Source organism: Amblyraja radiata, chromosome 8 (assembly GCF_010909765.2).
Source record: "Amblyraja radiata isolate CabotCenter1 chromosome 8, sAmbRad1.1.pri, whole genome shotgun sequence".
NCBI lineage: Eukaryota > Metazoa > Chordata > Chondrichthyes > Rajiformes > Rajidae > Amblyraja > Amblyraja radiata.
The window spans coordinates 32,133,498-32,145,813 of record NC_045963.1 but is presented as its reverse complement, the minus strand read 5'-3'; positions in this window follow the sequence as shown (position 1 = coordinate 32,145,813).

Below are 12,316 nucleotides of genomic sequence, written 5' to 3'. Positions count from 1 at the left end.
CTTATATTAGGGGCCAACCTATCTCTTTTGTCTCCAACCTGAAAAGAGCCGAGACGTCCCAAATGGCAGACCTGTTACGAAAAATAAAGGACATTGATGATAAATACGCATCTGACCCAGACCCTAATTTTTATAAAGAACGCTTTAGGTTACAAATAGACTTTGACCTCATGTCTACCAATAAAGCCAAGTTACGACTGCTTAAATCTAGGCAACACTTTTTTGAATCTGGGGATAAAGCTGGGAAGCTTTTGGCCCATCAGGCCAGAACCGAGGCGACTTCACGGCTAATTCCAGCCATTAGATCCAGCTTAGGGGAGATTCATACCGATCCTCTCAGAATTAATGAAGCATTTGCTAAATTTTACGCTGAGCTATACGCTTCCGATTGTCCTCCCACTGCAGATGACATGTTCCGTAGTATGACGTTTCCCCGAATTGACGATGAAGCCACGAAAGTCTTGGGTGGTCCCATAACTGTCACTGAGGTCCAAGCAGCCATCACATCGCTGCAAAGCGGAAAGTCGCCCAGCCCTGACGGCTTCACTGTAGAATATTACAAAGCTTTCTCTGCTCTCCTCGCACCAGTCCTGAGAGATATGTACAATGAGGCGTTTTTACATCGTCGCCTACCGCCCACCTTGTCGTTGGCTACTATCTCCCTAATTCTTAAAAAGGAGAAAGATCCTCTGCTTTGTAGTAGCTATAGACCAGTATAGATCAGTACAAACAAACGACACACTGTCGCCCCACTTCCCCCTTCGGAGAGGTACCAGGCAGGGTTGCCCGTTATCACCACTTCTGTTTGCTGTCGCGATAGAACCCTTGGCGGTTTGGTTACGCTCAGAGAAGGGCTTTAAAGGTATCACACGGTTTGACACAATTCATAAAGTCTCATTGTATGCGGATGACCTGCTCCTGTACATCTCAAATCCAGTCAGCTCTCTCCCTGTGATTATGAATATTTTAGAACGGTTTGGGGTGTACTCTGGTTATAAACTTAACTACCAAAAAAGTGAACTATTACCGATTAACTCATTGGCTAAGCAGCTCCCTCGCTCTTTAACCTCATTCAAATGGGCGGAGGACGGATTTCGCTACCTCGGCGTTTTTATCACAATACCTATATTTGATATGTTCCGCACAAACTTCCTGCCTCTGGTTGAGAAAGCTGAAAGAGACTTTGACCGCTGGTCAGTCTTACCGTTATCCCTCGCGGCCCGGATAAATCTGGTCAAGATGGTCGTCCTACCCAAATTCCTGTACCTTTTCCAGCATGTTCCTATATTTATCACTAAATCTTTTTTTGATAAATTAGAAAGGAGAATATCTAAATTTTTATGGGGTAGCAAACTGGCCAGAATTCGAAAGACGCTACTACAGTCTCCTAAGAGTGACGGCGGTTTGGCACTTCCTGACTTTAGGCGATACTACTGGGCTGCTAACTTGCAAAAAATCCTGTACTGGATGAATGATGATTGCGACCACCTACCGACCTGGGTACACATGGAAAAGGCGAGTTCACATCTCCCGTTGCGGTCTGTCCTATGCTCTCAACTCCCCCTTTCTATAACATCTGCGGGTGCAGGCCCAATTGCGTCCCTCTCGCTCAAGATATGGAGTCAATTTAGGAAAAACTTTGGTTTACAAGGCCCTTCCATCTTGACCCCACTGCTTAAAAATCACATCTTTAAACCTTCAAGTACAGACTCCGCATTCAAAACCTGGCATAGTAATGGCATCAGTAGTATCAAAAACCTATACAAGGATGGTATTTTTTCGTCTTTTGCGGAGCTTTCGTACAACTATAGCCTCCCAAACTCCCACCTTTTTCGTTTTTTCCAGATTAGGAATTTTGTGAAGAAGATATTCCCCCATTTCCCAAATCGTCCCCCTGAAACCCAGACCGATTCCATCCTAGCTCTAGATCCCAACCGGAAGAAATGCAACTCTTTTTTGTACAACTTGTTAGGGTCGGTTATATTGAAACCTTATACCTCATTAAAAGCTGGGTGGGAGGGCGAGCTGAATATGAAACTAACAGACCAGCAATGGGACTCTGCCTTGGATTTGATCCATTCTTCCTCCATATGTGCCCGTCATGGCCTAATCAAATGCAAAGTCCTTCACAAAGACCACTACACAAACGCAAGATTATCTAGAATATACCCCGCTGTTAAAGACACCTGCAACAGATGCAATCAATCCCCTGCCAACCATAGTCATATGTTTTGGTCTTGCCCTAAGCTAGCAACCTTTTGGAGGAGTGCTTTCGACGTGCTAAGCAGAGCCTATGGCCAGACTATTCCTCCAAACCCACTGTCAGCTATTTTTGGTATTCCCCCCAACACCAACCTCTCTGTTGCGTTGAAGCGGGTCCTGGCTTTTACAACCCTGTTAGCCCGGAGACTGATTTTGCTTAACTGGAGACTTACCTGTCCCCCGACACACGCCCGCTGGATCAAGGAGGTGCTCTACAACTTAAAGCTTGAAAAACTTAGGTTCTCTCTCAAAGGCTCTACCAAGACATTCCTAGATACATGGAACCCTTTCCTGGAACTTGTTAACTCTCTTAACTTGTTTCCGGACTCGGAAGAGGACTGAGTGTCCTCTATCACAGCTCTGTCTTATTGCTTTCTCCAAACCTCTGTACTTGTGTTTCCCTCTTCAATTCTCATTGAAATCAAAAAGTAAAACAGCATAGAAATAGGCCCTTTGGCCCAACTCATCCTGCTGACCAAGGTTCCTGTCTGAGCTGCTTCCATTTGCCTCCTTTTGGTCCTTATCTCTCTAAACCTTTCCTATCCATGTACCCCATTTAATCTACTGATCCTCAGTATCTCTCTGTCCTTCTTTCCCCCTTGATTTTTTTTTACCTCATTCTATTGCTGTTTTAGAACTTGATATTTGTATTTCAGTCTCACAATCAACATCTGAGACCAGAATGAGAAATAGTAGTTAAACAAGGAGATGTTAATTACGTACATCCTCAGGCTGACATTTTCCAAGTTGGAGACACAACAATGAAAGTCTCCCACAAGACATATAAATAAGACTTACAGTCATCTCTTCTTACACCAAAAAGCTTTCCAATATTTCCAAGGGAGTTACTTAAAGAGTGCAGCAAGATAAAAGTCAGTTGAAAGGTAGAGCATATACTGAAGTGTTATCCCAGCACTTTGGACACATGTGAGAGCAACTGGGTAGAGTCTCAGAGGGAAGTAGACATTCATGAAGTGTGGAGCTAAAGATACAGTTGAGCAGATTAATTACTGCAGCATCAGGGTGAATGGACAATCATAGGCTCCATCCGTTGAGATTTGAAAAATGCAGATATAAGTGAATTGGAAGAGAAGTTTTCCAGAGACAGACAGAGGATGAAATGGAGTTTGAATGAAATGAAGGATGAGTCAGGATGTGGGTGGATAACAATTCACGGATTAGCCACAGTGATCGGGAGACAGTGGGACAAAACGAGATGGAAAGATCAAGAAAGTGCTTGGGAATTTACTGGAGAAATTAAGAGAGGAAAGGAGGACAGTTAAATGAGAACAGACTATTATGATGGAGTTTGAAAGCTGCTCTGAGTAGTGGCTGAGGGAAAGAAGCTACGGAACTATCTTGGATAGACTCAAAATGCTAGAGTAACCCAGCGGGTCAGGCAGCATCTCTGGAGAAAAGGAATAGGTGATGTTTCGGGTCAAAACCCTTCTTCAGGCCGACCACTCCGAAATGAAATGAGAAACCCTTAGCATATCACCCTTATCAATGCTCCCAATCACAAAAGCAAATAGAAGCAGTTGACTCCATTCATTGTTCATGTATCTTGTTCTTCTTACATGAAGCATAAATCAAAGTTCCATGACATATGAAAGGGATTCTCTGTGTAATGCTTGTTCATCCTCTTGGGTAGGGCCATTATCCATAATATTAAATGGGTATCTCATTTGCACGATGGTTGATAAGGATCAAGGGGGTTGTTTTCTGCTTTTTGAAACCATGATGTTAATTTAGTAATTTTCTTTTTTCTTTTAACAGCATTTTAATGCTAATTACTACCATTTTCCATTGGGCGAGTTTGATCAATGGGCTTGCCATCAGAAAGCAGGCCAATTAGAGTTATCTGCAATAATGATCCTTTGGCATTTCTCGAGTGGCTTAACAGTCACTTAACTGGTCAAGTAATGGTCCATGATATCAATTCAGTTTGAGAGGCTGGGTAACTATAGGAAATTAAGCACAGTCGTTAATTTATACAGTCCATTTCTCTGATGTGCAGCTGTTTTTGGGTTTTGATAAATTATTTTTCAGCAATATGGTATAAGAACTAATGAACTAAATGTTATTTTATATGTCTAAGCACCTAAATTGTGAAACAAGAACTTGTTCAACTTTTAGAATAGTGTGCACAGTCTTCCTCTGTTGTTTGTATTAAACTGATTTCATGTTTCTGATCTTCTGTGTATGTATGTATAAATATCTAATTGGCAACAACATCAGAAGATTTCCCACAATGGAAAATGACTTACACAGATGTCAAATATATCATGACTTTTATCTTGCCTTATATTCATCTTTCAATGGATGACGTATTAATTAAATTGACAGGAGTAATGTCAACCATTTAAAAGTGACAATATCATTTGATGGGATCCATGATAGTTAGTATTCATAAATTCATTCATTCAGGAGCAGAATTAGGCCATTTGGCCCATTGAGTCTGCACCATTCAATCACAGCTGATCTATCTTTCCCTCTCAACTACCTTCTTCTGCCTCCACCCCATAATCAAGACACCCTTACTAATCAAGAATCTGTCAATATCCGACTTAATAATATCCATTGACTTGGCCCCCACAGCCGTCTGTTGCAATGAATTCCACAGATTCACCGCCCTCTGACTAAACAAGTTCCTTCTCATCTCCTTTCTAAAGGAACATCCTTTTAGTCTGAGGCTATGGCCTCTGGTCAAAGACTCTCCCACTAGTGGAAACATCCTCTCCACATTCACTCTATTTAGGCCTTTCACTATTTTCCAACATATTTATTGATGAATCTCACTCTGCTTTTTTGTGTGGAAAAAGACACCTGTCGCACCGTAACCCATCATGTCCCTCCTCCTGTTATCAGATACAAAGGCGACATTTTTTTGCAGACTTGATAAGTTAATTGCTCCCACTGCGGCCATTTAGCACACACAGAGATGGTAGCTTAAACACAAAACATGCACATGGAGGTCAGACTTTTAATATATTTCAGTTTTCTGTTAGCTCTGTTCTTGGTGGGATAGAGTCTTGGTTTGTTCCAAATTCCGGCTGGAAGACATGTTTCTCTGATTTAATAGAAATAAACATCAGGAGATGTGTACCATGATGTCTTTTGCTTTCACTGTTGGCTATACTGTCAAAAACCAACACTTCCCATCCTATCAGTTACTGAAAGCAACCAGCATCATCAATAAGGATCCATGAGTTGAATCCGATTCCTCAGAGAATGATTGTCAAAGACGAACATTTGGTAAAATAGGTTATAAACGCTTATTAGTGGTGCGAATATTGGAAAGCTTTTTGGTGTGATATGGCAACAGGATCATAGGTGGAATTGACGCCATGGCAATATCGACACATTACAATTATCATATGTCCAAGAATATTGTGTTGCTAAGAGCTGAAAATGCCACAATCAAGGTCTGCCTGAAATTGAAGTGTGTGCTCATGGTGCAGTGTGATGGTGTTTGTTCTTCTGGTTAATGGGCAGGTACTGGATAGGAAAGGTTAAGAGGGATATGGACCAAATGTTGAAGGGCCTGTTTTTGTGCTGTATGGTTCTAATCAACAGAGGCCCATGAGCTAACAGTTCTGCTCCACCACAGTTCTCCACATAAAACCCCATTTCAAAGAAACTAAGAAGTGAATCGTTATATAAACTCTGCTAGTAGGTAGACTAAAGCTTGCTGATTTAGGCCACTTTGAAGTAAACTCCCTCTTTAGTAAACATTGTTTCTCACCTGCATAAGATGATAGTTAGGATAGTAACCTGGAGGAAGATTCAGTCTTAAGAAGGGTCCCAACCCAAAACATCACCGATCCATATTCTCCAGAGATGCTGCCTGATCCCCTGATTTTCTCCAGCACTTTTTCCCCCCCTCAATATTACAGTTTCTGCAGTTTCTAGTGTCTACTCAAGAAATATTTATTTGGATGATGTTTTTTCCACCGCCAGAGATAGTGGAGCAAATTGTCCCTAATGTGACTCACGAATAACTCATTTCGCACAGAATAGGAATTTAGCATTAAATCTTCTTAAATTACATTTCGCTGGCCTGACAGTCCTTATGCTTTTCACAGTGTTGAGAAGAAAAGTCAAGAGTGAGAAAGAGCTATTTGATTCTCCAATGCTCAAAACTCTAGGACTCTTCTATAAAAAAATATGAAAATTGACTGAAAGATACAGCATGGAAACAGGCCATTCGGCCCACTGAGTCCAATTACCACCAATCACCCGTTCACACTATTTCTATTGTAACTCACTTTCCCATCCTCTCCCTACACACTGGGTGCAATTTATAGAGGCCTATTAAATTGCAATCTGCACGTCTTTGGGATGTGGGAGGAAACTCACACAGTCACAGGGAGAATGTGCAAACTCCACACCGATGACACCTGAGGTCAGGACCAAACCCTGGATCTCTGGCGCTGTGAGGCAGCAGCTCTCCCAGCTGTGTCACTAATGATAAAATCTGCATCAAATTTATTCCACCTCATGAAACACACTTGTTGTGAACACATGTGAAGAATATGGACTGGTAATTGGAAATTTACTTCCTTTGCAGGAAATTTATGTGGGTTTTACATTGGTACTGATGAACCAAACTCAAACAGCAAAATACCACCAAGAGCATCAACAGTAAATAAAGATGAGGTTGAGGCTTTTAATCTTGGTAAATGAGAGAAATTAGGAACTCCAGAGTTTATAGTTCTGTTAAAAATATCTGAGAACTGAAGGTCATGAAATGAAAGTTGACATTGAGATGTAAAGAACAAGAAAGGATTGAGACTTTACAACTGAGGTTCAGGTATGAAAAGAGTCATTTCAAAATAAAATTATCACAGCTTTGATAAAATTCTGATAGTGACAAAAATTGTCTACGGTAGATAATGTTAATTGTAGATATTAGATGCAAGTCACAGATCAATTTGATCCTTTTAATGTAATGAAAGTTGTTTGGGGCAATTGTTATAAAACATATCCTGGGAAGAGATAAATAATTCTATTTGATGCCAGAGAAATATCAAAAATAGCAGTCTTAGTGGATGAATAACCAGTGGTCAAGGGATATGAGGAGAAGGCAGAAATGGGGTACTGATTGTGGGTGATCAGCCATGATCACAGTGCTGGCTCTAGGGGCCGAATGGCATATTCCTGCACCTATTGTCTATTTCATGAAATATATATATGTTGGGGGTTATTTTACGGCTTATGTGTTAGAAACATTCTGAGCTTCTGGTATGTAAACTACCAGCAGAAAGCTTATTGAAAATGCAGGAGCATCAGGCCTGAACCTCCACCGGGCCAGCCTCCTGGACCCCCGGACAATACTCCCTACTTTTTTTCTGGAGGTGAATATCATGCTTAGTCCACATTGCTTAAAATTTTTGGGTCTACTGTATGAGAAGGGTTTTAAAAATATATATTAATAATGTGGTGTCATTCAATACAAAGTAATAGTTAACATAAAAATTAAAAGGTTATTAAAGTATCATGTAGGCTAGCTGTAAATGAAGAAATGTTCAAATTAAGGATGTTTCATTCTAAATATATTTAATATAAAATAATTATAAATAATTTAAATACTACTATTACCATTTATGACATAAATTAAAATTGGTGGTGATCTGTCGTGGAAAAACCCCATTGAAGAAGATAACAGTGATTGGATTAGTAAGTATGCAGATGATACTAAGATAGGTGGGGTTGCGGGTAATGAAGTAGAGTTTTAATGTAATGAAAGTCTACAGAGAGATTTATGCCAGTTGGAAGAGTGGGCTGAAAGATGGCAGATGGAGTTTAATGCTGATAAGTGTGAGGTGCTACATCTTGGCAGGACAAATCAAAATAGGACGTACATGGTAAATGGTAGGGAATTGAAGAATGTAGGTGAACAGAGGGATCTGGGAATAACTGTGCACAGTTCCCTGAAAGTGGAATCTCATGTAGATAGGGTGGTAAAGAAAGCTTTTGGTGTGCTGGCCTTTATAAATCAGAGCATTGAGTATAGAAGTTGGGATGTAATGTTAAAATTGTACAAGGCATTGGTGAGGCCAATTCTGGAGTATGGTGTACAATTTTGGTCGCCTAATTATAGGAAGGATGTCAACAAAATAGAGAGAGTACAGAGGAGATTTACTAGAATGTTGCCTGGGTTTCAGCAACTAAGTTACAGAGAAAGGTTGAACAAGTTAGGGCTTTATTCTTTGGAGCGCAGAAGGTTAAGGGGGGACTTGATAGAGGTTTTTAAAATGATGAGAGGGATAGACAGAGTTGACGTGGAAAAGCTTTTCCCACTGAGAGTAGGGAAGATTCAAACAAGGGGACGACTTGAGAATTAAGGGACTGAAGTTTAGGGGTAACACGAGGGGGAACTTCTTTACTCAGAGAGTGGTAGCTGTGTGGAATGAGCTTCCAGTGAAGGTGGTGGAGGCAGGTTCGTTTTTATCATTTAAAAATAAATTGGATAGTTATATGGATGGGAAAGGAATGGAGGGTTATGGTCTGAGCGCAGGTATATGGGACTAGGGGAGATTATGTGTTCGGCACGGACTAGAAGGGTCGAGATGGCCTGTTTCCGTGCTGTAATTGTTATATGGTTATATGGTTATAGTGATTACCCAGACCTCGTTGTTGGTTGCGAAGGGGCCCCCATAACAGTTCAAGCTTCAGGGTCCCAAAAATGTAGGTCTGCCACTGCCACTGACCTGTACACTAAGAGCAATTTACGGTGGCCAATTATCCAACCACCAGTAATACTTTGATATGTGAGAGAAATCCAGATACTCAGAGGAAGCCCATATGGTCATAGAGAGAATGTGCAAACTCCACACTGACAACCCTGGAAACCATCATTAACCTGGGTTACTGCAGCTGGAGGCAGCAGCTGTCACATAATTTGTATTAAAAAAAAATGGAATCCCCGTACATGTACATGTTCACAAGGGTGACATTTCAGGGATATAAGAGTACAATTTAAAAAAAGGCCTGCTGACGATGTTCAACTTTATTTCAACACAATATCCTTCATACTTAGCACACATGATAATTACCTTCCCAATCTCAAACCAAATAAATATGACTGAATCAATTAACAAATGAATGAAAAAGAATGGTCCTGCAGAATACAAATGAATAGGGATCAGCGCAAGAACTAGAAAATGCAGAAACAAATTATAAAGGTTCATTAAAAAAATCATTGAATATGTGTCTAAATCACACACCATGAAGGCATTCAAGAAATAAGTGAATACTAATCATTGACAAACAATGGAGAGAATGGAAATAATACCACTATGCTTGTGATCTCAGCCAACTCCCCCATATGTAAACCTGGATTCAGTAGCACAGGGCTGGAGCCAAGATTTCCAATTCCAATAGGTGCTTTACAGAGGAAATAAATATTTTGGCATATGCCTTGAGCTGTTCACCAACCAACAAATGATCAATTAGATGCATGAAGCACTGTAATTGCAACATGGAAGGCCACTGGTCAGTATTACAATATCTAAATATTGACTTCAAAAACCGAAAAAAAAATGTTGACTTTAGACAGTAATGGACTTTTCAGTGCTGTTGCCAGTGGCAAAACAATCCACAGTACGAAGGCCACGACCAGTGAGGTACACTTTGAAGGCTTAAGACTCTGTAAAAATGGGTAGTGCAAAGTTGACGGTCTGTTTTACCTGCCCCAATTGTTATAACCCTTAACATTAATTCAAGATAGATTTAAGTTTAGGATTAGAGATACAATGTGGAAACCGGCCCTTCGGCCCACCCCATGCTAACCAACGATCACCCGTATACTAGTTCTCTTTTGCACACTAGAGCAATTGTACAGAAGTCAATTCACTTACAAACATGCACATTTTTAGAATGTGGGAGGAAACCGGAGCACATGGAGGAAACCCATGCGGTCAGAAGGAGGAGGTACAAACTCCGTACAGACCACACTCGTAGTCAGGGTTGATCGTGGATCTCTTGCGCCGTCAGGCAGCAACTCCACTGCTATGCCACTATGCCACAGATATTGCATAAAAATGTATCCTTCTCTATTTCTTCCTCACAATGAATGTTTACACTGAGGAGAATTTTACACAATGCTAAATATTAGCTTTTATTTATTTTAAATAGATTATAAATCTTCCAGGTTAAAAATAATAAATAATAAGCAAAAGGAACCAGGTGACAAGTAGTTGCGATTAGTATATCCTAACTCAATTTAATGACTAATGGTGACAAGAGAGGTGCTGAAGTATTTGTGAAGGGCCTGTCCCACGATGCGAGTTCACCCAAGAGCTCTCCCAAGTTTAAAAAAAAATCAAACTCGTGGTAAGTACGTAGAATGTACGTTGCGGGTACGTCGGAGCTCGTGGATGTCTCGTAGCGGCTCGTAATGCTAACGGCAGGTACTCGGGAAACGCGGAAATTCGTGAAGTTTTTTCAGCAGTGTGAAAAATTTCCAAGAGTAAAAAAATACTCGTGATGAGGTACCACGAGTTAGATTTTTTTTAAACTCGGAAAAGCTCTTGGGTGAACTCGCATCATGGAACAAGCCCTTAAGCTTAACATTATTTTGAAAAAAATAATTTAAAGACTAAAGCTGTTGATTTTTTTCTGTAAAAAAAAAAATCACAGTTGAGAAAAACCCCCCAAATTAGAAGCAAAAGTTTCTTGACAAGCAAATGTTTAACCTCCAGTCAAATATAAGTATATGCAATTTAATACAGAAAATTGAGGCATATCTAGCGGGAAGGAGGAGTACAAGAGTATGCATTTTGCATAGAAGTATCCAATCTAAAATGATACCAGAGTATGCATATACACACACAGAGGTGAAGTAGTGAATTGCTAGAGAACTTTTCCAAAATAATATAAAGGTGGATTTTTCTAATTTATTTAAATAGTACTTGTGTTCACATGTTAAGTCATCTTGTTATTGGTTTGTAAATGCATACTTCATCAAAGCCAGGATTGGTAATAATGACCAAATCCAACATTCCTCAGAGGGTGAGTTTTAATCATTATTTCTGCTGACACGGTGCAGCTGTTGCAGAGCTTCTTCTAGGAGCAGCTTTGATTTTTTTTTCCACCATAGAAGTCTTGAGCGGGAACAGGAAAGCATGCCTTGTTTGAGCTGTGATCTAACTCCAGCTGACAGGCAGGTTTCAGGCAAATCTCTGGGGCTGTAGCCTCTTGAGTGGTTTTACCACTCCAGAACTCAATTACAGCAAAGTTTTACGCTCCACAGCGAAGCTGCAGCCTTTTTTTAATGCAAAACCCTATCACATGGAAAAGTAAATAAGTCATGACGATGATATGGTTCACCATCTAATATTCATTGCAATACATATGTTAGGAAATTGGAAGCCCAAGTGAACCTTTGCTATTCATTTGTACCTACTCATAGCTGCGACTGTAAAAAAATAAAGTGCAGGGAAGTTTGCTTGTTAACTTTCCATGTTAATATCCATTCAGTTCTAAAGGTAACCATTCACCCTCATGGAGGAAATGTTAATTAGCTAATATAAATGGCATCTAATTACTGGCTGCTGTACATTAGCATGTGCTTTGTGATATAAAGTCTTGGCTGGTGACATCTGCTTTAATAATGCAACGCACAGCTTCCTAAGGGGGACAGGGCTTGATTTGAAACTGAATATGGTGCACTTGAAATTCTCTCCCCTCAGGAATACTGACTAACTGATAAGTGCCATGAGCCAGAGTGGGGACTGATTCTGTCAAATTAGGCTCAGACAAAAGGCATAATGTGGAATCTTCTTAACTCTCTGTGAAGTAATGTGAGCAGGCACTTTTGACATTAGACCATGCATCAGTGATGAAACATTGTAAAGTTCACCCTCTCACCAAAAAGATGATCTTGAATGACTGAAGGAAGACAAAAGGAATTGCTGTTAATTTCAATTTTGACACTTTAAGTATCATCAGAAAGTGATTTGTAAGTAAGTTTGGACCATGGCAAATTACATGGTAGGCAGTCTGGAGGCTTGAGTCTTTCAACACTCAGCTTAGGTGCATCAAGAAAAGG